Here is a 26212-nt window from a genome sequence, read left to right as displayed (position 1 = left end):
ATTATATAACTATATATATATATATATGTTTAGTTTTAAGACACTGTATAATTTTAATAAGGTATTGCTATTGGGTTATTTTTAAGGTACATTTAAGAGTTTGATCTGGTTTTGATATATCATGTGGGGTTCATCATTTAGTGTAATAAGTATTTTAATTTAGCCATCACTGAAGTATCATTTATTTCTTGTGAGGCAAACAATAAAAAAATGGGAAAAAGAATAAATTATTTTTTTAAGTATTAGTGATAGTTAAAAATATAATTTTAACTAACTAGTTCTGGTAAGTTCTTACCAGTCTCCTCAGATGATTAAATCTGAGATAATAAGTGAAAAATAGTTATAATAGTACAAAGTGGAGGATGGTGGAATCAAAGGAATATTTGATTAAGAACGGACTGTAAAACAAGCTGGACACTGAAGCAAAAGCTGAATAGATCTAGGGATGATCTTCCTAATGTTAACTGACTAACTTGCTTCCTGCTGTTTTCTTGTCTTGGCTGAATTTTCAGAAATTAAATCTTGATATATAGTTTTAATCAACCTAACCATGGAAGCATTTGATTACTAAGAAAGCTTGTCTCAAAATAATTACCTTTTCCTCTACTTAAATAGCTATGTTGCCCCCAAAACCTTCTTGTAATATAGGCTGATCAACTTTTTGCCTTATTAGAGCTGAGAAAAATCAGCAACTCAGGCAGTATATCCCATAATTATGGACTCTAACCACGTCTTTAAAGCACGTACACGTGGACCAAAAAAGCAGTTACTCATATGAGGAGAACCAATTTCTTTTTGACTATGACTATGTTTTATATCTTGCTAAATCTGCTAATTGAAAATAGCATGCATATTTATTCTGGGTTGAAGCACATTTGGATAATGAGGAAGCTTGGTATACTTGGAATTATTAGTGTAATTAGAATATGTATGTTTCATCAGCAAAGTGATGTAACCAGTTCCCAGCTCTGTTCACTTGTCCATTAACAGCTTAATAAAAATTGGTTTTCAATATAGCATAGGACGTGAAAAATCTGATGCCCTTTCTGATATCCCCCTCTGTTTCTGAGTACTTATATTTTCATGATCTCCTCTGGCATTGCTAAGTCCTATTTTTCCCCTCTGTATCTTTCGGCATTTCTTTTTCTCATCCCCAATATGAAACGGAGGTCTTTGTTCATGTTTAATCTTGAGCAGAGTGAAAATATGAGATTTTTTTCCCAGGGGACGTTAAATGAGAAAACTTTTAACAACCAAATCAGAAGAGTAGTCTCTTCATCCCAATCCCTGTCCCCACACAAAATGTCTTTTCACATAAACCATGCTTCTTCCTAAAGACCTACACTGGTAAGATTTATAAAGGCATTAGTGTGAAGTAGGTGTGGTGGTTGCCACCCTATCACTCATACATCCACCACTATGCAGCCACGATGGCAGGTAGAAAAGGATACACTTCTGTGGATGGGTCATGATTCATACAGGCTGATCAGAGGGATCATTTCTGGTCCTCAGGCCTAAGCCAGTCAGCATATGTCCTTGCCATGGTTGGGACATGTGACCTGTAACCTACATCTGCCTCGTGAATTTGAAGAAAGGAACATTTTTCATGCCTGAAACTTGGTCATATGTGTCCCCCTGCATGTAAACAAGAAAGGATGCAACCCTGGTCAGTATAGTCACAAAGGAAATTATTCTTCAGATAAATATGAATTCATACACTGCACAGTGGAGAGATGAAGGGTGTCTTTATCCTCAGTGACACTGTTGAATCATGGCATTCTCCTTGCCTTGGACCCAGTCTAGCCTTTGAGCTTCTGAATGTGTAAGCCAATAAATATCCTTACTGTGCTCAGATGCTCAGTCATATCTGACTCTTTGAGACCCTATGGACTGTAGCCCACCAGGCTCCCCTGTCCATGGGATTTCACAGGCAAGAATATGGAAGGGGTTGCTATTTCCTTCTCCAGGGCATCTTCCTGACCCAGAGATCGAACCCGCATCTCTCATATGTCCTGCATTGGCAGGCAGATTCTTAACCACCAGTGCCACCTGGGAAACCCCAGATTTCCCTTTCTATTTAAACCAATTTAAAGCTTTTCATGTCTGGAAATTGCAGCCTAAGGCGTAGAGCTTCCATGATATTTATATACTCTTTTTATAAGAGAAGAAGAATATGGGGCAATATTAATAATTCCCACTCTTATTAAGGGAGTACTGATAAACTGCTCTGTGATTTGTCACACAAATTAAATAAGCACGTGTAGCGTACTGGTTATTGTAACAGCTCTCAATCTCTAGCATAACAAAACAAGAGATTTAAGGCTTAAGTCGATTAAATATCTATTAATACACATTTGTAAATCTCTTCATGCACTATTATGAGTTTTTCTTTTTGGTCAGATGCTTTCTTAAGTTTATATATGCCTTCTTTTACCTATTTCTGATGTGAAGTCAGTTCATTTCACATTGAATACTGTAATGAAAATACTGAAAGAAAAGGAGAAAGAAAAGAAGTGGATTTAGTTATTTATTGGTTTGAATAATATGGGCTTGAGTGATTACCATGGAAATTTTCCCTCCTCTCCTAAGTATACTGAGAGGGGAAGGACAGTAGTTAAAAACTTTGAATTCAGGTTATTAATTTTAATTGTACATGGAGAGAAATGCCTATATTTAAAAAGCAATGTGATGCTGATACTGCTCATTGTAACTTGAGAAACACTTCCATGGATATTTTCTCATTTATTTTCTGAAACGCTCTAGTTTTTTTTTTTTTTTTAATCATTATTACTTTACAGATGAAGAAAACTCTGAAACAGAACAGAGCATGGGTGTTGAAGTCAGACATCTAGATTCAAATCAATCTCTGCTGCTTTTTGCAGACATGAATGTGGGCACATTATTTAACAATTGAAGGTTTGAATTCCTCACTTTTAAATTAGATTTCACAAAGACTGTATTACTGATTTCACAAAGACAGCTAGATTTTAATCAGCACTCAGTAGGTACTAGATCTATCACATCATTTTATTCCCTGTGGAGCAGTTACACTTTTGTCCAGCATCAGTGTTAGTAAATGCCACATGGTTGAATTCTCTTGTCTCAGATTTTTCTATAATGAGAGACAGCTTTCCTTTGTAGCTTAGTGCATCAGTGTTGTTATTGTTTAGTCACTCAGTCATGTCCAACTCTTTGCGACCCCCTGGACTGTAGCATGCCAGGCTTCCCTGTCCTTGGTGATCTCCTGGAGCTTACTCAAACTCATGTGCATTGAGTCAGTGATGCCATTCAATCATTTGTCCTCTGTCATCCCCTTCTTCTCCTGCCCTTAATCTTTCCCAGCATCAGGGTCTTTCCAATGAGTTGGGCTCTTTGCATCATGTGGCCCAAGTATTGGGGCTTCAGCTTCAGCATCAGTCCTTGCAATGAATATTCAGGATTGATTTCCTGTAGGAACGCCTGCTTTGATCTCCTTACAAGGAACTCTCTCCAAGGGACTCTCAAGAGTCTTCTCTAACACCACAGTTCAACAGCATCAGTTCTTTGGTGCTCAGCTTTCTTTATGGACCAACTCTTAACATCCGTACATGACTAACGGAAAAACCATAGCTTTGACTAGACGGACCTTTGTTGTCAAAGTGATGTCTCTGCTTTTTAATACACTGTCTAGGTTGGTCATAGCTTTTCTTCCAAGGAGCAAGAATATTTTAATATAATGGCTGGGTTACCATCTGCAGTGATTTTGGAGCCCAAGAAAATAAAGTCTGTCACTGTTTCCATTGTTTCCCCATGTAGTTGCCATCAAGTGATAGGACTGGATGCCATGATCTTAGTTTTTTGAATGTTGAGTTTTAAGCCAGCTTTCTCACTCTGTTCTTACACCTTTATCAAGAGGCTCTTTAGTTCCTCTTTGTTTTCTGCCATAAGGATGGTATCATTTGCATGCCTGAGTTATTGATATTTCTCCGAGCAATCTTGATTCCAGCTTGTGCTTCATCCAGCCCAGCATTTTATAACATGTACTCTGTATATACATTAAATAAACAGGGTGACAGTATACAGCCTTGATGTATTGCTTTCCCAGTTTAGAACAAGTCCATTGTTCCATGTCCAGTTCTAATTGTTGCTTCTTGACCTGCTTACAAGGTTTCTCAGGAGAGGTAGGATGGTCTGGTATTCCCATATCTTGAAGTTAGTTTTCCACAGTTTGTTGTGATCTACACAGTCAAAGGCCTCAGCATAGTCAATGAAGCAGAAGTAGATGCTTTTCTGGAATTCTCTTGCTTTTTATGATCCAGCGGATATTGGCAATTTGATCTCTGGTTCTTCTGCCTTTTCTAAATCCAACTCGAACATCTGAAATTCTTGGTTCATGTACTGTTGAAATCTAGCTTGGAAGATTTTGAGCATGACCATGCTAGCATGTGGAATGAATACAGTTATGCAGTAGTTTGAACATTCTTTGGCATTGCCCTTCTTTGGGATTGGAATGAAAACTAAGTTTTTCCAGTCCTGTGGCCACTGCTGAGTTTTCCAAATTTCCTGGCATATTGAGTGTAGCATTTTCACAGCATCATCTTTTCGCATTTGAAATAGTTCAGCTGGAATTCCATCACCTCCACTGCTGCTGCTGCTGCTAAGTTGCTTCAGTCGTGTCCGACTCTGTGCGACCCCATAGACGGCAGCCCAGTAGGCTCCCCCCATCCCTGGGATTCTCCAGGCAAGAACACTGAAGTGGGTTGCCATTTCCTTCTCCACTGCGTGAACTAGCTTTGTTCATAGTGATGCTTCCTAAGGCCCACTTGACTTCACACTCCAGGATGTCTGGCTCTAGGTGAGCGATCACACCATTGTGGTTATCTGAGTCGTTAAGATCTTTTTAGTTCTACTGTATCTTCTTGACCACTCTTCTTAATGTCTTCTGCTTCTATTAGGTCCATACCATTTCCGTCCTTTATTGTGTCTGTCTTTGCATGAAATGTTCCCTTGATACTCTAATTTTCTTGAAGAGCTCTCCAGTCTTTTCCATTCTATTTTCCTCTATTTCTTTGAATTGTTCACTTAGGAAGGCTTCCTTATGTCTCCTTGCTATTCTTTGGAATTCTCCTTTCAGATGGGTATATCTTTCCTTTTTTTCCTTTGCCTTTCACTTTTCTTCCTTTAAGACCTCCTCAGACAACCATTATGCCTTTTTGCATTTCTTTTTCTTGGGGATAGTTTGATCACTGCCTTCTATACATTGTTACAAACCTCTGTCCATAGTTTTTCAGGCACTCTATCAGATCTAATCTTTTGGATCTATTTGTACCTCCACTGTATAATCATAAGGGATTTGATTTAGGTCATACCTGAATGGCCTAGTGGTTTTCCCTACTTTCTTCAGTTTAAGTATGAATTTTGCAATAAATGCATTTGTGTACCCAGGGACAATACAACTAGAAATCTGAAGATGAGAAAAATACCTTTGAATGAAGTTCTAGAATAAAATTGTATACATTAAAATGTAGAAAGAAGTGGCAAATATAATATTGGAAAGTACTTTTACTTTCAGCATGTAAAATTTGAAACAGTAGGATGTTTTGTTTATTTACTCGTGTAAAAGATACACATACTTTAAGGAGCCAGACTGTATCAGTGTTATGGAATATTAGAAATAAATATTTCAGTTGAGAAGTTATACTTATTTATTATGTTTGAAAAGCTGCTTAGAGGGTAAAAAGTAAAAGTTGTTTTACCACCTCCTCAACCACATTCTTTCTTGCTGTTTTAATTAGACAGGTTAGTTGGTAAGTATATAGATACCTGGAGGAAAAAAAAAATGCTGTTAAATATTTTAACTAACAGAATGTCAATTCTTAAATGTACATGTGTTCAGTTTTAACATTCCTGAAACTGAGATTAGTTTTGAAGTCAGTGCCCTATTAGAATTGTGTCATAGTTGAAGTCAGGGTTTTTAGTTCTGAGGTTTAGATGAACTATGATGCTATTTTTAAATTTACAGAGAAATAAAGTATAATTCTGGATGCAAGTTCCAGCTATTACTAGTGAAGTTGCCTTACTTTCTGGGCAGGCAGGATAAGGGTCCCTGAAGATTTTCATGTTTTAATGGACCTGGGACCTGGGAATATGTTGTTACATAGTAAAGGGAAGTGAAGCTTGCAGATGCCACTGAGGCTCCCAGTCAACTTATTTTAAAAGAAGGAGATTATCCTAGGCTGTCTGGTATGCCCAGTGTAATCACAACAGCCTTTAAAAGTTGAACAGGGAGGCATAAAAGCTCAGAGTTGGAGAGAGATTATTCCAGAAGAAAGGCACAGAGAGAGATGTGTCTGTAAGAAGGATTCAGCTCGTTATTACTGGTTTTGAGGATGGAGGCAGAGATTCTCAGGTGAAGAATTATCTAGAACCTGGAAAAAGCAAGGAGACAGAGTCTCCCATAGAGCCTTCACAAGGTAGCACAGACAGCCTTGTGATACATTGGTTTTAGCCAGTGAGATCCAGATCAACCTTCTAATGTAGAGAATTGTAAGATAATGAGTATGGGTATGTTAAGCAATCAAATTTGTGATATTTTGATATTAAAACCATAAAAAAGGAATGTACTTTCTAATAATTAATTATTCCCTCCCATAACTTATAAAAAAGGAATAAGGAAGCATGGTATCCTTAAGTCTTTGGACTGTGGGATCAAAAATTCTGTCTCTGTAATTAGTTTTAAGAACTGGTGAAGGGTTTGGGATTAGATAAAAAACTAAAATTTGGATCATGATACATAAGTATATATAAAGAGCAACAAACTGTCTATACTAACAGGCATGATTAATTATAGTTAATCATTTCTAGCTAAGCAACTAGACAGAAACACCTTATATCATTCACTAACAATCTACCAAAAATAATCAGTTGTTTAACCTGTTTCTAAGAAAATGCCAAGCCCTGATGATTTCACAGAGATTTCTGCTAAAATTCCAAAGACTGGGTCGTTCCAATATTATACAAGCTATGTAGACAACAGGAAAAAGTGAACTAAAATCATATAAATTTCTTACCATACTCTAAAGTGGACAGTGTAAGAAGGAAAAATAATAAGCCATTTTCACTCAGGAAAAAAAGAATTCTAAATCGAACATTAGCAGATATTATCTCACAATGTGTTTTTAGAATAACCAAGTAGGGTTATTTTATTTAAGATTTATTCCAGAAATAGAGGGATAGTGTAACATTAGAAAATCTTAAAATATAAGTGTGTAATCCAATTAAAGATAAAAACCATATGATCATCACAGTGGATAAATAAAATATCTTTCAGGCAATTCAAAATACATTCATGATAAAAAAGCAACCTCTTGGCAAAATAGGACAAAGTAGGAACTTTATTAACAAGGCTAAAAATATTTACAAGAAAATATGTGAATATATTTTTCTAAGTAGTGAAACTTTAAAAGGATCCCATTTGAAATCAGAAATAAGGAGAGGACTTTATTTTTACTATTTCTGTTCAATAATGAATTGGAACTGAAAGGTATTTTAACTGAGTGTAGAATCTTATTATTCAGGGTACATTGTTTTGTTTCAGCACATCACAGATCTAGTTCACCTGCCTTCTGGCATCCGTTGTTGCTGTTGAGAATTCAACTACCAGTCTGAACTCCTTTTCATGTGATCTACCTGGGTTCTCTATTGTTTTTTGTTGATCTATGTAACATAGATCTGTTTTTATGCTGGTACCATACTGCATTGATTACTATAGCTTTGTAATATAGTTCAATGTCAGAAAGTATGATACCTCCAACTTTGTTCTTCTTTTTAAGATTGCCATGGCTGTTCAGAGGTCTTTTGTGGTTTCGTATGTATTTTCAAGCTGTTTGCTCTAGTTCTGTGCAAAATGCTGTGGGCATTTTGATAGGGATTACATTACTGCTGTAGATTGCTTTGGGTAGTGTGGACATTTTCATAATATTAATTCTTTCAGTCCATGAGCACTGTGTATCTTTCCATTTGTTTATACCATCTTCTATATCTTTCCTCAATGTCTTATTTTCAGAGTACAGATATTTCACCTCTTTGGGATAAATTTATTTGTAGTTATTGTATTCTTTCTGATGAGATTGTAAATAGGATAGTTTTCTACATTTCTCTTTTAATAATTTGTTATTAGTGTATATAAATGCAATAGATTTCTATATTTTGATTTTGTATCTTGCAACTTTACTGAATTATTTTATTAATTCTGCTTTTTGGTGAGATCTTTAGGATTTTCTTTATCTGATATCATGCCATGTGCAAATAGTGACAGTTTTACAGCTTTCTTTCCATTGTGTATGTCAAGTCATTGTCTTTGTGTCAGTGTGGTGTCTAAAGCTGAGTACCTTTGGATTTGAGTTTGGTGAATGCCCTCAGGCAACCAAGTACATTAGTACCAGCTCCAAATTGTGCATTTTACTTTTTATTTCTTTAGGCCCATGGGAGTATTTTCCTCACTTATATACCAAGCCTTGCATTTAAGATGTTTGCTATTTATTTTAGCATTTGTATGCTATAAGTGAAATTTCATAAAAAAACTTTTAAAGTATTATTGTATATATTTTTATACATGCTTCAGCTGCAACTTCGTCACACAAATCCACTTCCTCAATATTCATATGTGCCATGACACTGATTTGGAGAATTGGTGTTAAACAAAACAAAACAGTGAGAAGACATGAATTTGTTTTATATTTTTGCAAATCTCTTTAGATCTAGCTTGTAGAAGGCAGCAGAATCTTATATTTGCTTCTGCATGTAAAGTGTTGGTATTTGTTATTTTAGTCTAGGTGTATAAGGAAAATCTGGCCTCATAAATATATGTAGTTCAAAAATGAATGGGTATTTTCAGATTATTGAGAATGTTCTTTTTTGAAAGTGCACTAAAACTCAGTGATAGTGTTTTGATTATTTGTAGGTTGTAGCAATGTAGAATCTGAATACATATCAGTAAACATTTATACTCTGTTACATTATTATTTGTTGGTATATCTTACAATTTAAGTGGATGTTTTTACTATGTATAGCATTTTAGAGCATCATTGTTTGCAAAATTGGTTCACTGAATTAGGCAAATCTAAATGTTGACACATTCACTCTACTATATATATATATATATACACACACACACAAATCATATTTGTCAGTATGACTATTGATCTCATCAGAAAAATTCTTCACATGTTGGGAAGCTGCGAAGCATTCAGTGGCAGGTGAAAGTTTCCCAGTATTCTAATTTCACTTGAAAGCGTGAATTTTATTAATGCCAAGCACCATCAGTTAGTTTCCTTGGAGTGACAGATTCACTTTGTTAATATTTGGGTGTCAGCCAGATTCCCAAATCTGAATAACCTTTTTTTTCCAATGTTTGTTAGACTTTCTTTCAAGTAAAAATGGTGTTCAATAAAAAGCACAGTGAGTTTAGCTCAGAATTCAGACATCTCCCAGTAGTTTTCTTAGAGACAACATGATGTTTTAATCTGCAGCGAAAATGCTTTATCCTTACTTCTTTGGGTTACCTAAAACATTAAAAAAATGCATATATTCAGGAGTTCAGATTTAACAAAATTACATATTACTGCTTCATCTGGGACATATAAAAAAGTGAAATTGACATTTTCCCCCTGAGAGTAAGTTTCAGTGAAAAATAAAATGACTGACAGTGAAGACAATTTTACCTAGCATTGCTTTTGCACCATTAGTGTGAATGTTGACAGTTTTGATTTTGTGGGCCTCTTAGAAAGATCTTAGAAGAACCCCTGAGGAGATGCTGCATCTCCTTTAATTCTACAGACATGAAATTCTGTCATAACCTGGCAACGATTGGTAATCAAGGATTATTGTTTTCATGAAATCTTTTAAAGACTTTATAGTATGGAAAATTGGTAAATGCTTAGTGTTGGCAAAGGCCCATGTTGATCAATATGAATTCCCAGCCATGAATATTCTTACATACACATTGATAAAAGAAGCTATGCATTTTTTAATTACCAGATATCCAATTCAGTGATACTTTAATGCTCCCTGCATGTTATTAATAAACTTTTTTCTGTCTTTCAGCAGGTTGGAATGATGGTTTATTCTTCTGTAAGCTTCTGAATAATTCTAATTTTATAAACATGCAAATTGTCAAACAGGCATACAGACCACCTAGGAAGCAACTGCCACAAAAGAAACATATTCAGAGACTAAAATATACTGAAATAATCTTTTTATGTTGACACTGTATGTGTGAGAATCTCCAGACACTTCCGTTTTCAAGCATCAGTGTGTTCTCCAAACCACATTTTAGCAGAAGTAATCATTTTTATTGGGTGAGAAGAACAGGTCATGCCAGTTTCTTTTAAGTAGCTTAATTTTCATTAAACAGCAGTTGTGGCATTTTCTCTTGCATTGTGGCACCTAAAGAATAGAGAATTTCAGAGACTGAAAATACTTAAAGAAGTCACTGGCTCTCCTTTAATACCCTTTTGGTTAGAAATGTGTATTTTTTCTACTGAAAATCCATAATTTACTATTTTGAAATTTGTATTTCTTTGGGCTAGGCAAACAATTAAGTTTTATTACAGAGGTGCCCAACCCTTAGGAACTAATGCCTGATGATCTGAGGTGGAGCTGATGTAATAATAATTGAAATAAAATGCACAATAAATGTAATGCACTTGAATCATCCTGAAACCCCTGGGTCCATGAAAAAATTCTCTTCCACTAAACTGGTCCGTGATTCCAAAAAGGTTGGGGACAGCTGCTTTTATTATATAAATCTTTCTAAATGAATTAGCAGCATAATTAAGTCTTCAAGGGAGTTCAAATACATTTATTGGGGGTGATATTGGAGGGGATTTGCCCAATCTAGTGGGATGTGTAATTAGAAATTATCAAATATATTAAAGAATGTATCAGCCTTAAATGTATATAATTTTAGATAAACTAGTGCCAGGTTTGGATACCCATAAGTCCTCATATTTGTGTGAGATATGTTGTCATGAGTGTTTGTTGCTCAGTTTTCAATGTAGATGTTCTCAGAAATGCAGATTGAATGTATTCAGTGTGGTAGACAGAATTCTAAAGATGACACTGCTAAGATTCCTGTACCCTGGTTATTCAGTCAATCACTAATCTAGGTACTGCTGAAAGGGATTTTGTGGGTGTAATTACAGGCCCTCAGTTAAACTTAAGGTATGAAGGTCTAACTTTAACAGTCTCCCTTCAAAGAGCAGAGGCAAGGAACTGAATTGTGCCAACAACCTTGGAAGCTGGTATTTGCCCAGAGCCTTTAGGTAGAGAGTCCAGCCAGGATGATATCTTGATTTCGGCTTTGTGAGACCCTCAGCAGAGAACCGAGTTAAGCCATCCCAGACTCCTGACCAGTAGAACTGTGCAGTAATAAATGGGGTTACTTTAAGTCACTGCATTACTTAAGTACTTTGTTATGCAGCAATAGGAAAGTAACACATTCAGGCTAAAGGATTCTCATCATTATACATCAATTGGGGATTTATACACTAGAAGAAAATAACACCATTATAGATGAAAGTGGAGAATATGACCCTATTGGGAAAGCAGAATAAGAAATAAGAACATGTTTGTTAAGTTAGGGAAGGAGATTCAAAGAGATTTTCACTTATCATACCGATGGGACAGTGCAACAGTGATAGGATTTCAAGAGGATTTTGTAAGGATTTACTACATTCCTGTAATCTTTGCAAGTTCTCCACATGTAATATTTCTTTTCCCTTGTCTCATCAGTGATGAACAAAAGCAAACTAAAGTGAAATGGGTCTGAACACCTGTGGAGCAGGAAAAAAAGAGGTGGGGAAAACTGGTTTCGAAGAAGGTAAATTGCGTGGTACCAGCATAAAGTATAGGAAAATGCACCAATCTTTGGGTCTCCAGCGAAGAAAATAAGAATATGCAAGGGAATCCGGCTGGCCCAGGGCATGACTTAAGCTTTGAAATATAAATGCCTGTAATGTTCATCTATTAATAAGGTGAACCTATCGTAATTAATACTAAGACACTTAGAAAAGTTAAAGGAGGCATAATTAATAATTATGCTTGGAATAAAGCATAAAATGTTTTGTCCCAGGCAAACTCTATATGATCATTCTGTTGTTAATGAACTTTTTTGAGACAGTTTTACACATCAATTAGAATTGTATATGATATATTAAAAAGTACATATTTCAGAAATCTTAATCTATAACTATTATTTTGGTAACTTTAATACTTAATCACTTAATCCCTCAGTAATAATAATAATTAAACTTACTAGAAATCAACATATGAGCTTCACTGTGTGTATTAGAAGCTGGTTTCACACCATTCTTGGCAGTCCTGCTTTCTTTCAATCCAGATGACCCCAAAGCATTAGTTATCGGTACATTATTAACATCTGAGTCTCAGATATATCAGGTATAAAAATGATGATAATCTTCATCATGCTCTACATTCTGATATCCAAAAGTCTGGAAACATATGTAGATGAAAATAAGAACTTTGCTTCCTGTTTGTCCTTCTTAGTCAATTTTCATTGATTCATTTCAGATGGTCTTCTACTTCTCTGTCTCCCTCTCTCTATTTTTTTCATATACTCAATTTTCTCTAATATTTTGGAGCACCTACTCTGTGCCCCAAAGTGTATTAGGTTCTAAATGCTAGAGTTAACAGTGGTGACTAAAATGAAACTGTTTACACATTTAAAAAAATCTTTTGCTACTTGCTATCCTTTGTTACTCTTGACTAGGTAACTGAAAAAAAAAAAAAATCCCATTTTCTCTCTTCTTTTTTATTCTAAGGCAGCTTTCTCTCCACAATAAGTTTTTCATGACTTTTAAGAATAAATGCATTGGTACATGTCTCATGAGTACTTAAAAAACTTAGTTTTTTTTTAATCTGCATATTATCTGTCATCAAAATTTAATAATCTTTTTATGATCATAAGGCCTGGTCTTGATCTCACTACAATTTTTTCTTTACAATTTATTTTTCTCAATAAAAATACTGAAGTCAATAGCTTTTATTCATCATTTTTTGCTTATTAGTGTGTAACAATATTAAGGTGACCTGTATTATTTTAATGCAAATGGTTAATAGGTCAATTCTGTCATGGTATATAGAATATTATCAGTTATTACATAGTAAAAATGCAGAAACTGCATAAACTCATACAGAAGAAAATGCTTTTCTAGATATTGCAAAGATTTATGTCTTTAATACTTAAATAATCTAATAATGCAACAAAATTATCACTTAGCATTTGCCATTGTCTTCCCAATTCTGGTCTCTAAGTGATTGGACTGGAAATGACTCTAGAAAATATTGAGATGCTTCATTTGCACTGTAAAAGAAATAAAATTCCACAGATAATTATCTTTAAAATTACAAAACGCTTGTTCTCACTGTCTTTTTTTGCCAAGAAGACACTGTCTAGTACTGGAGTAAACACTCCATCCTTCTCTTTCATTTAATGCAGTGATTAAACATGGGAGAATGGAACAGCTATTTGAGGATTTTAAAAAGTAAATAGTAGCATGCAGATTGGGAAGAAGACAAGAATTTGAAGTACCACCAAACCAGCAGTGAGTTTATTATTTTTCTCTCTCTCTTCTGGACTCCACACAGCCCTAACTTCAAATGGTCATTAGGCCATATGTAGAGAGAGCTCTCAGAAATATTTCTAGCTTAAATCAAGGAAGAATAAGATCTCCCTAATGCTCAGAGAAAGTAGGGGAAATATCCCCTTTAAGAAAATTGCCTACATTTTCTCTTGACCTGTCTGGAAAACAGTTCTATGATAATGGTGGTAGGGACTACAGTGACAGCAATAGGAATCACAAAAATCTGAGAGAGGAACCTTCCTCTCTGATCTGCAGAGCTTTTATTCTCATTGCCTTTTGCCTCTGTCCTCCCATTACTGAGACTCAGAAGTAAATATAGTCATGAGAAGTACACAGCTTAGTGAAGTAGTGTTAGTCACTCACCTGTGTCTGATACTTTGCAACCCCACTGACTGTGCCTGCCAGGCTCCTCTGTCCATGTGATTCTCCAGGCAAGAATACTGGAGTGGGTAGCCATCCCCTTCTTCAAGTAATCTTCCCACCTCATGGATTGAACCTGAGTCTCTTGCATTACAGGCGGATTCTTTATTGTCTGAGCTGCCAGGGTAGCCCTTAGTGATGTAACTAGAGCACAAACTTTCGGGAAACAGGAATAAAATGAGAATCAGAGGGACATGGAAGATACCACGGAGAAAATGGAGAGGAAGAAACTAGGGAAAGTAATCCCATAAAATTGTTTACCAACTCCTTTGCTCACCTTTAAGTTGTGTATGTGTGAATATGATGCTAAAATTTATTTGAGAAATGATCTACTAAGCCATGAGGCTACCTCGGTCCATTGTTGACAAACACATAGGATAGATTTGAATACTAATGAAAAGGCTTTGAAAATTGATTGTGAAAATTTGACAATGAAACAAAAAGCCCCCAGAAGCCTTGAAAGTTTGGGACATGAAACCTGAGCCCAACTATGTTCAGTTCAGTTCGGTTGCTCAGCCACGTCCGACTCTTTGTGACCCCATGGACTACAGCATGCCAGCCCTCCCTGTCCATCACCAACTCCTGGAGTTTACTCAAACTCATGTCCATTGTGTCGGTCATGCCATTCATCTCATTCTCTGTCGTCCTCTTCTCCTCCTGCCTTCAGTCCTTTCCAGCATAAGGGTCTTCTCAAAAGAATCAGCTCTTCGCACTGGGTAGCCAAAGTATTGGAATTTCAGCTTCAACATCAGTCCTTCCAGTGAATATTCAGGACTGATTTCCTTTAGGATGGACTGGTTGGATCTCGTTGCAGTCCAAGGGACTCTCAAGAGTCTTCTCCAACACCACAGTTCAAAAGCATCAATTCCTCACTGCTCAACCTTATTTATGGTTCAGCTCTCACATCCATACGTGAGTACTGGAAAAACCATAGCCTTGACTAGATGGACCTCTGTAGCAAAGTAATGTTTCTGCTTTTTTAAAAATTCATTATTTTAATTGGGGGCTAAGTACTTTACAATATTGTAGTGGTTTTTGCCATACATTGACATGAATCAGCCATGGGTGTACATCTGTCTCCCATCCTGAACCCCCCCGCCCACATCTCTCCCTATCCCATCCCTCAGGGTTGTCCCAGTGCACTGGCCCTGAGCCCCCGTCTCATGCATCAAACCTGGACTGGCAATCGATTTCACAATTGATAATATACATGTTTCAATGCTATTCTCTCAAATCATCCACCCTCGCCTTCTCCCACAGAGTCCAAATGTTTGTTCTTTACATCTGTGTCTCTTTTCCTGTCTTGCGTATAGGGTCATCGTTATGATCTTTCTAAATTCCATATATATGCATTAATATACTGTATTGGTGTTTTTCTTTCTGACTTACTTCACTCTCTAATGAGGTTTCATCCACCTCATTAGAACTGATTCAAATGCATTCTTTCTAGTAGCTGAGTAATATTCCATTGTGTATATGTACCACAGCTTTCTTATTCATTCATCTGCCAATGGACATCTAGGTTGCTCCCATGGCCTAGCTATTGTAGACAGTGCTGCAATGAACACTGGGGTACACGTGTCTCTTTCAGTTCTGGTTTCCTCAGTGTGTATGCCCAGCAGTGGGATTACTGGGTCGTATGGCAGTTCTATTTGCAGCTTTTTAAGGAATCGCCACACTGTTCTCCATAGTGGCTGTATTAGTTTGCATTCCCACCAACACTGTAAGAGGGTTCCCTTTTCTCCACACCCTCTCCAGCATTCATTGTTTGTAGGATTTTTGATAGCAGCCATTCTGACTGGTGTGAGATGTTACCTCATTGTGGTTTTGATTTGCATTTCTCTGATAATGAGTGATGTTGAGCATCTTTTCATGTGTTTGTTAGCCATCTGTATGTCTTCTTTGGAGAAATGTCTGTTTAGTTCATTTTTTGACCAGTCGTTTATTTTTCTGGTATTGAGCTGCATGAGCTGCTAGTATATTTCTGAGATTAATTCTTCGTCAGTTGCTTTCTTTGCTATTATTTTCTCCCATTCTCAAGGCTGTCTTTTCACTTTGCTTTTAGTTTCCTTCGTTGTGCAAAAACTTTTAAGATTAATTAGGTCCCGTTGGTTTATTTTTGCTTTTATTTCCATTACTCTGGGAGGTGGGTCATAGAGGATTCTGCTGTGATTTATTTCAGTGTTTTGCCTATATTTTCCTCTAGGAGTTTTATAGTTTCTGGTCTTACATTTAGATCTTTAATCCATTTTGAGTTTATTTTTGTGTAGAGTGTTAGAAAGTGTTCTAGTTTCATTCTTTTACAAGTAGTTGACCAGTTTTCCCAGCACCACTGTTAAAGAGATTGTCTTTTCTCCATTGTGTATTCTTGCCTCCTTTGTCAAAGATAAAGTGTCCATGCTGCTGCTGCTGCTAACTCACTTCAGTTGTGTCCGAATCTGTGCGACCCCATAGATGGCAGCCCACCTAGCTCTGCCATCCCTGGGATTCTCCTGGCAAGAACACTGGAGTGGGTTGCCATTTCCTTCTCCAATGCATGAAAATGAAAACTGAAGGTGAAGTCACTCAGTCATGTCTGACTCTTCGCAACCCCATGGACTGCAGCCTGCCAGGCTCCTTCATCCATGGGATTTTCCAGGCAAGAGTACTGGTAACTGGGGTGCCGTTACCTTCTCCGAAGGTGTCCATAGGTGCATAGATTTATCTCTGGGCTTTCTGTTCTGTTCCATTGATCTATATTTGTGTCATTGTGCCAGTACCATACTGTCTTGATGACGGTAGCTTTGTAGTATAGTCTGAAATCAGGCAGGTTGATTCCTCCAGTTCCAGTCTTCTTTCTCAAGATTGCGTTGGCTATTGGAGGCTTTTTTATTTCCATACAAATTGTGAAATTATTTGTTCTAGTTCTCTGAAAAATACCATTGGTAGCTTGATAGGGATTGCACTGAATCTATAGATTGCTTTGGATAGTATACTCATTTTCACTATATTGATTCTTCCAATCCATGAGCATGGTCTATTTCTCCTTCTATTTGGGTCACCTTTGACTTCTTTCATACAGTTTTCTATATATAGGTCTTTTGTTTCTTTAGGTAGAATAATCCTGTACTAGAAAACCCTAAAGACACCACCAGAAAATTACTAGAGCTAATCACTGAATATAGTAATGTTTCAGGATATAAAATTAACACAGAAAAATCCCTTGCATTCCTATACACTAACAATGAGAAAACAAAGAGAAATTAAGGAAACAATTCCAGTCAACATTGAGAAGAAAAAAATAAAATACTTAGGCAGAGTAATGTCTCTGCTTTTGAATATGCTATCTAGTTTGGTCATAACTTTTCTTCCAAGGAGTAACTGTCTTTTAATTTCATGGCTGCAGTTACCATCTGCAGTGATTTTGAAGTCCAAAAAATAAAGTCTGCCACTGTTTCCATTGTTTCTCCATCTATTTGCCATGAAGTGATGGGACAGTTGCCATGATCTTCATTTTCTGAATGTTGAGCTTTAGCCAACTTTTTCACTCTCCTCTTTCATTTTCATCAAGAGGCTCTTTAGTTCTAATTCACTTTCTGTCATAAGGGTGGTATCATCTGCATAGCTGAGGTTATTGATATTTCTCCCAGCGATCTTCATTCCAGCGTGTGCTTCATCCAGCCCAGCGTTTCTCATGATGCACTCTGCATATGAGTTAAATAAGCAGAAAGACAATATACAGCCTTCACATACTTCTTTTCCTATTTGGAACCAGTCAGTTTTTCCATGTCCAGTTCTAACTGTTCCTTCCTGACCTGCATACAGATTTCTCAAGAGGCGGGTCAGGTGGTCTGGTATTCCCATCTCTTAAAGAATTTTCCAGATTGCTGTGATCCACACAGTCAAAGGCTTTGGCATAGTCAACAAAGCAGATTTTTTTGGGAACTTTCTTGCTTTTTCAATGATCCAGTGAATGTTGGCAATGTGATCTCTGGTTCCTCTGACTTTACAAAAACCAGCTTGAACATCTGGATGTTTACAGTTCACATATTGTTGAAGCCTGGCTTGGAGAATTTTGAGCATTACTTTACTAGCATGTGAGATGATTGCAATTGTGCAGTAGTTTGAACATTCTTTGGCATTGCCTCTCTTTGGGATTGGAATGAAAACTGACCTTTTCCAGTCCTGGGGCTACTGCTGAGTTTTCCAAAGTTGCTGACATATTGACTGCAGCACTGTCACAGCATCATCTTTTAGCATTTGAAATAGCTCAACTGGAATTCCATCACCTCCACTATCTTTGTTCATAGTGACGCTTCCTAAGGCCCACTTGACTTCATATTCCAGGTTGTCTGGCTCTAGGTGAGTAATCACACCATCATGACTATCTGGGTCATGAAGATCTTTTTTATACAGTTCTTCTGTGTATTCTTGCCACCTCTTCTTAATATCTTCTGCTTCTGTTAGGTTCCTGCCATTTCTGTCCTTTATTGAGCCCATCTTTGCATGAAATATTCCCTTGGTATCTGTAATTTTCTTGAAGAGATCTCTCATGTTTCCCATTCTATTGTTTTCCTCTAATCCTTTGCACTGATCACTGAGGAAGGTTTTCTTATCTCTCCTTGCTATTGTTTGGAACTCTGCATTCAAATGGGTATATCTTTCCTTTTCTCCTTTGCCTTTTGCTTCTCTTCTTTTTTCAGCTACTTGTAAGGGCTACTCAGACACCCATTTTGCCTTTTTGCATTTCTTTTCCTTAGGGATCGTCTTGATCACCACCTCCTATACAATCATGAACCTCCACCCATTGTTAATCAGGCACTCTGTCTATCATATCTAGTCCCTTAAATCTATTTCTCACTTCTACTGTATAATCGTTAGGGAGTTGATTTAGGTCATACCTGAATGGTCTACTGGTTTTCCCTACTTTCTTCAATTTAAGTCTGAATTTTGCAATAAAGAGTTCATGATCTGAGCCACAGTCAGCTCCCAGGCGTGTTTTTGCTGACTGTATAGAGCTTCTCTATCTATGTTGGAGAACATCTATGTTCTCCAAGTATGTTGATTTCATGCTAAAAAATTTTTTTCAGTCTTTTTTCTAGGACTTAAGTCAGACTGAGGTGTTCTAATATATTGTTCAAAGTGTCTGGGATACAATTCAAAATTACACTCTCTGTAAAGAAACAGGAAAATCTGAATTTGCATGAGAAAAGACATTCAACAGATTTCCACTTTGAGATGGCACAGAGTTTGGAATTATCTGACAAAGACCAGGATATCAATTATAATGGTGTTCCAACAAGCAAGTACAAACATTCATGAAACGAATGGAAGAGTGAAAAATTTCAGCAAGAAAGTATACTATATAAAGAAAACCTAAATGTAAATGTTAGAATTAAAAAAAAATAACCAAAATATAAATTTCTCTGGGTATACTGAATAGTTCAATAGAGATGACAGAGAATAAGAGTTAGCGAACTTAATGATAGATCAGAAGAAGTTACTCAGTATAAGTAGAGAGAAAAAAGACTGGGAGAAAATGTAAACAGAGTCCCAGGAATCTGTGGGAAAAAAAAATCAAAGCGGTAAAGTTTTTGCACAACGAAGGAAACTAAAAGCAAAGTGAAAAGACAGCCTTGAGAATGGGAGAAAATAATAGCAAAGAAAGCAACTGACAAAGAATTAATTTCAGAAATACACTAGCAGCTCATGCAGCTCAATACCAGAAAAATAAACGACTGGTCAAAAAATGAACTAAACAGACATTTCTCCAAAGAAGACATACAGATGGCTAACAAACACATGAAAAGATGCTCAACATCACTCATTATCAGAGAAATGCAAATCAAAACCACAATGAGGTAACATCTCACACCAGTCAGAATGGCTGCTATCAAAAATCCTACAAAAAATGAATGCTGGAGAGGGTGTGGAGAAAAGGGAACCCTCTTACAGTGTTGGTGGAAATGCAACCTAATACAGCCACTATGGAGAACAGTGTGGCGATTCCTTAAAAAGCTGCAAATAGAACTGCCATACGACCCAGTAATCCCACTGCTGGGCATACACACTGAGGAAACCAGAACCGAAAGAGACACGTGTACCCCAATGTTCATCGCAGCACTGTCTACAATAGCTAGGACATGGGAGCAACCTAGATGTCCACTGGCAGATGAATGAATAAGAAAGCTGTGGTACATATACACAATGGAATATTACTCAGCTACTAGAAAGAATGCATTTGAATCAGTTCTAATGAGGTGGATGAAACCTCATTAGAGAGTGAAGTAAGTCAGAAAGAAAAACACCAATACAGTATATTAATGCATATATATGGAATTTAGAAAGATCATAACGATGACCCTATACGCAAGACAGGAAAAGAGACACAGATGTAAAGAACAGACATTTGGACTCTGTGGGAGAAGGCGAGGGTGGATGATTTGAGAGAATAGCATTGAAACATGTATATTATCAATTGTGAAATCGATTGCCAGTCCAGGTTTGATGCATGAGACGGGGGCTCAGGGCCAGTGCGCTGGGACAACCCTGAGGGATGGGATAGGGAGAGATGTGGGAGGGGGGTTCAGGATGGGAGACAGATGTACACCCATGGCTGATTCTTGTCAATGTATGGCAAAAACCACCACAATATTATAAAGTAATTAGACTGCAATGAAAATAAAGAAATTAATTTTAAAAAATAACAGTTGTCAGGGGTCCCAGAAGTCAATAAAAGGAGAGAAGAATTACAACTGAAGACTTCTCAAATTTGGCCAAAGATTTAAGTCATCAGATTCAAGAAGCTAAGTAAACTCCAAACAAGAAATACTTGAAGCCAGAGATACCACAATCAGAATTACCACAAACACTGACAGCTAAAGACAAAGAAAAAAATGACACAGAGAAACAACCTCTTATTTCTGGGGGAACAGTGATTCTAATGAAGCAGATTTTTCATGGCAAACTATGAAAGTCAGCTGATGGCACGTGTTTCTGAAATAGTGAAAGAAAGGATTGACAAAATAGATGAAGGTGAAATTCAGGGTGAATTTCTGATATGACAGAATGCAAGAATGAAAGAACATTCTCAGATGAATAAAAAATTATAACTAGAAAGACCTCCTTTAAAAGCTGATAAATTTTGCAGATTTTAAATGAGTATGTTCAAATGTATTGTTTTAGAATTTACAAGTAGAAGACTATTTCTTTATTGTTGTTGTTCTTTACTCTTTTTATCACTGTGGAAACTACACATCCATCAGAACCCTGATTAATTCCTCTTTTAGCTTTCTGGATCATCTCTCACTCCACACATGTACCTGGCAGACTTTAGTACTTCTTTTCTTATAACTCATTCCGTTCGCTCCCTCTCCTTCTGATCGCTTTGTGAACAAAGATCTTGCTCAATATTTATTTTTGTCCTCAGTGCATAGTGTAATGATTGAGCATCCCAGGTGCTCAGGCTGTGTATTTCTGCACAGAAATGAATTCATGTTAGGAAAATGGTATCTTTCTTTGGTTTATAATAAAAGAAAGGCTGAGCTTATCTTGTTTTATTTCTTGGCTGCTAGTGTATTTCTTATTAGATACTGGCCAGAACATAAATCAGATACTTTATATTTCTATTTTGGCAAGACATGTTGTAGGGATAAGACTGGGATACATAATTCTTAAGGAATTATTATGAAAAGTGGTTACTATTAAAATATTTCTCTTCTCAAAATGCTTTACTCTAAGCTTTATTTTAATTAGAATATTATTTATATTAGAAAATATTTTAATGGTGCTGTTAAACACTGTATGAATATTAAAATATGATGAGCATAACTTTGTGAAACAAAAACCATTTTAACTTAGATAACTCTCTGAGGTCCTCCTTGTAGTTTTTAAGAGTTCTTTTTACTATAAGCATGTGAAAGTACAGCTTACGCTCACTGTATACTTAACACAACATTTTCAGTGAACCATAATATGTGTTAAGCATCTATAATATGTGCTGTAGTTTCTTTTAATATGTCACCTCTGTTAACCTCTTAAGAGTTTTCTGTCATAAGAGATTGTTTACCTCATTTTACATGTGAGAAAGCTAAGTTTAATGGTTAATGGTTAGCATGTTTCAGATAGGCCATTGCATGTTTGAAATATTTTATCTAAATTAATTAGCATTCCTAAGAAAAATGATTGCTTTCCTAATTTTACTGTTGGGAAAACTGGGGTTTCGAAAACAGAACTTTCCCATATCACAGAGCTAAAATTTGAGGCTTGGATTCAAACCCTAGAATATTTAACATAGAGCCTCAGTTCTATGAAAAAAGATTTCATTTTTTGCATTTTGCCTTTTTTATACTTAATGCGGAAAACAGGTCATGAAAAATTTATTATTTAATTTGAATCAAGATTTTAGAAAACATCAAATCATCCTTAAGAAAAGCTTTTACATCTCATTTATTATCAATTGCCTCAGTGTATAGACCTAAAAAACTGCAATCTTAATGCATCTAGAGTTGGAATCACTTGTCCTTAAGTACACATGTTTTATTTGACATATTATATCAAAGCAGTATTTTAAACAATAAGATTTAAGAGCATCAGATACTTATAATTGTGTTATAATTAAAATTCTTTAAATTTCTCCAGTTTATAGAATTATTTCTTTACTTGGATAAAAATACTGGCCATACTGAGTAGAAAGCGAGTTTTGAAAAGTAACAAAATGATTAAAATTTGGCAAGGTGAAAAAAGGATGTTGTGTCAAACTGTTTTGAAATTTGATTTGGTTTGTAGTTATGAATGCATGCTGTCAATGATTTTGCTGGTATACTAAAACAATTTATACAGCTTTTTAGTAGCATGATATTTTTAGTTTTAATTGTCCCTGTTTAATGCCTTCAGGATATGATTACGTTATAACATTATAAAAATGCGTTAGCCAAAATTCCTGATTTATATGCAATCAGAACACTTCTAAATTTTTCCAGCTGTATCCTTAAACTTACTTCACAAGAATCTTTAACTGTGTTTCATCTTACCTATTTTTTAAAGTCATGACAGTTTTTTAATTTCCAAGACAGATGAAATCACTAACTTAGTTTTATTTGTTTATGAGCAAAGTTATGTATAAAGCCTAAGAACTCTGATTTATCTTTTTTAAAATTAACATAGCAATGAGAATACCAGTTTTCAGCCATGTTTGTGGTTGACTGCACAGTAAAGTTCTCATTACTGATTTACAAGAGTTAGATGTGTAATCTACCACATGTGGCTTTTTGAATGTGCCACTAGATTTATATTTTCAGAGTTTCACTGAAATCTAAATTAAGAATTTCAGATGGTATATATTATTAATGATATATTAATGATATATAACACTACAATAATGTACATTGGAGTTTGGCTTCATTAAAACTCCCTAAAGGATTTAAGAGTTTAACTTCTAAAGCTGTTGGATAACTCCCTCTTAAATTTTCTGAAGAGAGGTGCAAAATGGATGTGGAGTAGAATAAATCTAGAATACAATAGCAGGAGCACAAAACTAGCCTGCAGGCATAAATTTTCTTATTGTTCTGCCTTCCATACAAAAGTAATCCTTTTCAATTCCCTAATGTGGAGAGGAGGTGGGTCAGGTAAATGGTGTGGCTTAATAAACCTTAAGGAAGGGTTGCTGTTGTTCAGAGGATAAGTCACGTCAGGATAAAAACAACAAAAGCACAAACAAAATCTATTTTGAATGTGTACTGTGAAGTTCTTTCCATCTCTCAGAAGGACAGAAGTATTTAGGAATTGACCACCTCTGCTCACCCTACATACCACTCTCTGTCTGGACTCCCTTTCTTTCACTTTTTCTAAACATTTACTTAAACCATCTTTCACCTTCTTATTTCTGCACCATATTAATACTTCATATAAAAGCTTGCCAGAGATTTCAAAGTGGTATATATACACTGTCTGGTGCACTAGTGCACTGCCTTAGATATCTCCATTGCACCTTAAGTTAACAAAATAAAATTAGGGATTACTTACTGTCCTATTTTTCCTTCAGAAGTCCATTAAAAATATAATACACACAAACTTTTTTAACATACACATTCCCATTTGTAGTTAATTTTGTCTCAGTACACAGAACAAGGTCAAAGTTATACTAAATTAAGCAAAGAAAATGTTACATCTAGCTTTCTACAATATATTAAGGTTGTATCTTTCACAAGTTCCTACTTGATTCCAAGTCCCTGAAAACTTAAACTTGTCAGTTAATATTTTTTCTAGTTTAAATTATTACCTTGTTTTTGCTTTTGTTTGCTTTTAGCTCATATTCATTTTGCCAGATAATCCCCCAAATTCTCATTTGATTCTTTCCAAGTAGCCTGAATGATATGCTGTAGATCAGAAACCACCATTCTTTCTCTGCCCTTGGAGATCTTTAGATCTTTGTTGTAGTGAAGAAAGTCTTAGTTTATATGGCAACACACACACTGCACTTGGCTCCCAGGAATGTAGCTGGTGGATTCAACTCAAGAATATTCAACTCGGGGCTCTGTAACCTTCCTATTCAGGTCTCTTCACCCACTCCTCACCTTCCCACCCATCCCACTCCCCACCCTTCCAGCTTCTGCTGGAGACACTGCTCAACTTCTAGTATGTCATCTGTGTGTGCGTGTGCGTGTGTGTGTGCATATGTGCTCAGTCATGTCCAACCATTTGCGACCCCATGGATTGTAGCCCGCCAGGCTGCTCTGTCCCTAGCATTTTCCAGGCAAGAATACTGGAGTGCGTTGCCGGTTCCTTCTCCAGGATATCTTCCCAACTCAAGGATCGAACCCTCGTCTCCTGTGTCACCTTCACTGGCAAGCAGATTCTTTACCACTAGCGCCACCTGGGAAGCCCCCTGCATTAAACCACCCACCCCTTGACAGTGAGAATCAGAGTAGGCTCAGAAGTGATAGTTAAGTCTCTCTCTCTATCTAGTCACATCATATTTTCCTTAATTCTCTATTTGAACCATGCTGTATTGACCTAGGATTTCCCAATCCATATCATCCACAGTTCCAATAGAGTACCAGTAATCCTAATCCCTTCCAACCTGCCATCAGAGCAGAGTCTTTAGAAGACTAGGAAAACATCACCTGTGTAGAAATACAAAAGAGAATTGTGTGTTGGTGTACTTCAAAATTATTATCTCCGTACTGTACAAAACATAGTCTACACATTGGGAATGAACAAATTGATTTCTCAGTGCTTTCTTGCCCATGTGACATGTACTGAAGGAGAGATGGTCAATAGTCATGGTAAATAATTAGATTAATTGGTATATTAAAAGATAAAAAGGAAATGAGGCATTAAAAATGAAATAAAATGAAGCACAGAAAAAAAAAAAAGTAGATCCAGGGAAGAGATAGCCTAGGAACGCCAGGGTAGATAGAAGAGTATTTATAATTTTAAATGTGGTAATCCAGGAGTGCCTTACTGAAAAAGCGTTGTTACAGAATGGAATCTGGGTTTGCTCACTTGTGCACAGTAAAACCGATCTACTAACACCAGGTTGTGGTGAAGAAAGTGCAGACGTGGAGTAGGTGCCAGACAAGGAGTTGAGAGCAGCTAATGTGCAAAAGCTTCAAACTCACTGATAAGTTGCAGGGAAGCATTTTTAAAGGAAACATGAGGGAGAGGAGTTGCAGGAGATATAATCAGCTTGTGCACAATTCTCTGATTGATTGGTGGTGAGGTAATAGGGTGGTGTCAGAGGGCTTAACTTTATCAGTCCTCAGGCTCCAGTCGGACTGGGAACTACATGCTCATGGTCATCATATAGTTAACTTCTTCCCTTTGGTAGGGGCTGTAGTATCTGTAAAACAACTCGGGAATGTGCATCAGATACAGTTTCTGTATACATCAGGGAGGAACTAAAGATTTTGTGACTGCCATGTGGCTGACTTGTTTAAATTGTTATAGCTGTCCTGATCCAGCTGTTGCTTTTGTCGCTACATGTACACAACTTTTCAATCATTAATTTTTAAATTCCTGATCATTGCTCATTAATTCTTGAGCTCAGCTTTTGTAACTCAGGGGAGGCCTGGGAGATTACAGGTTTACTACAAGAGGCAGGTAGAGGACGTGGCGGGAAGGGTCTCCCCCAGGAAGGCTCCACAGGATATTTTTAAAATATTTTTTTA

The 26212-nt window shown here is 36.4% G+C and overlaps 1 protein-coding gene across 2 annotated transcripts in view; it reads left to right on the top strand.

Moving 5' to 3' along the window:
- The window catches only part of ADAMTS19 (ADAM metallopeptidase with thrombospondin type 1 motif 19), a 252521-nt gene that overhangs the window by 87174 nt on the left and 139135 nt on the right, over window positions 1-26212 (top strand). The gene's annotated exons all lie outside the window — the stretch shown is intronic.

Source organism: Odocoileus virginianus, chromosome 3 (genome assembly GCF_023699985.2).
Source record: "Odocoileus virginianus isolate 20LAN1187 ecotype Illinois chromosome 3, Ovbor_1.2, whole genome shotgun sequence".
Lineage (NCBI taxonomy): Eukaryota > Metazoa > Chordata > Mammalia > Artiodactyla > Cervidae > Odocoileus > Odocoileus virginianus.
Note: the sequence above shows the minus strand (reverse complement) of the source record. Positions and strands in the feature narration are given on the sequence as shown.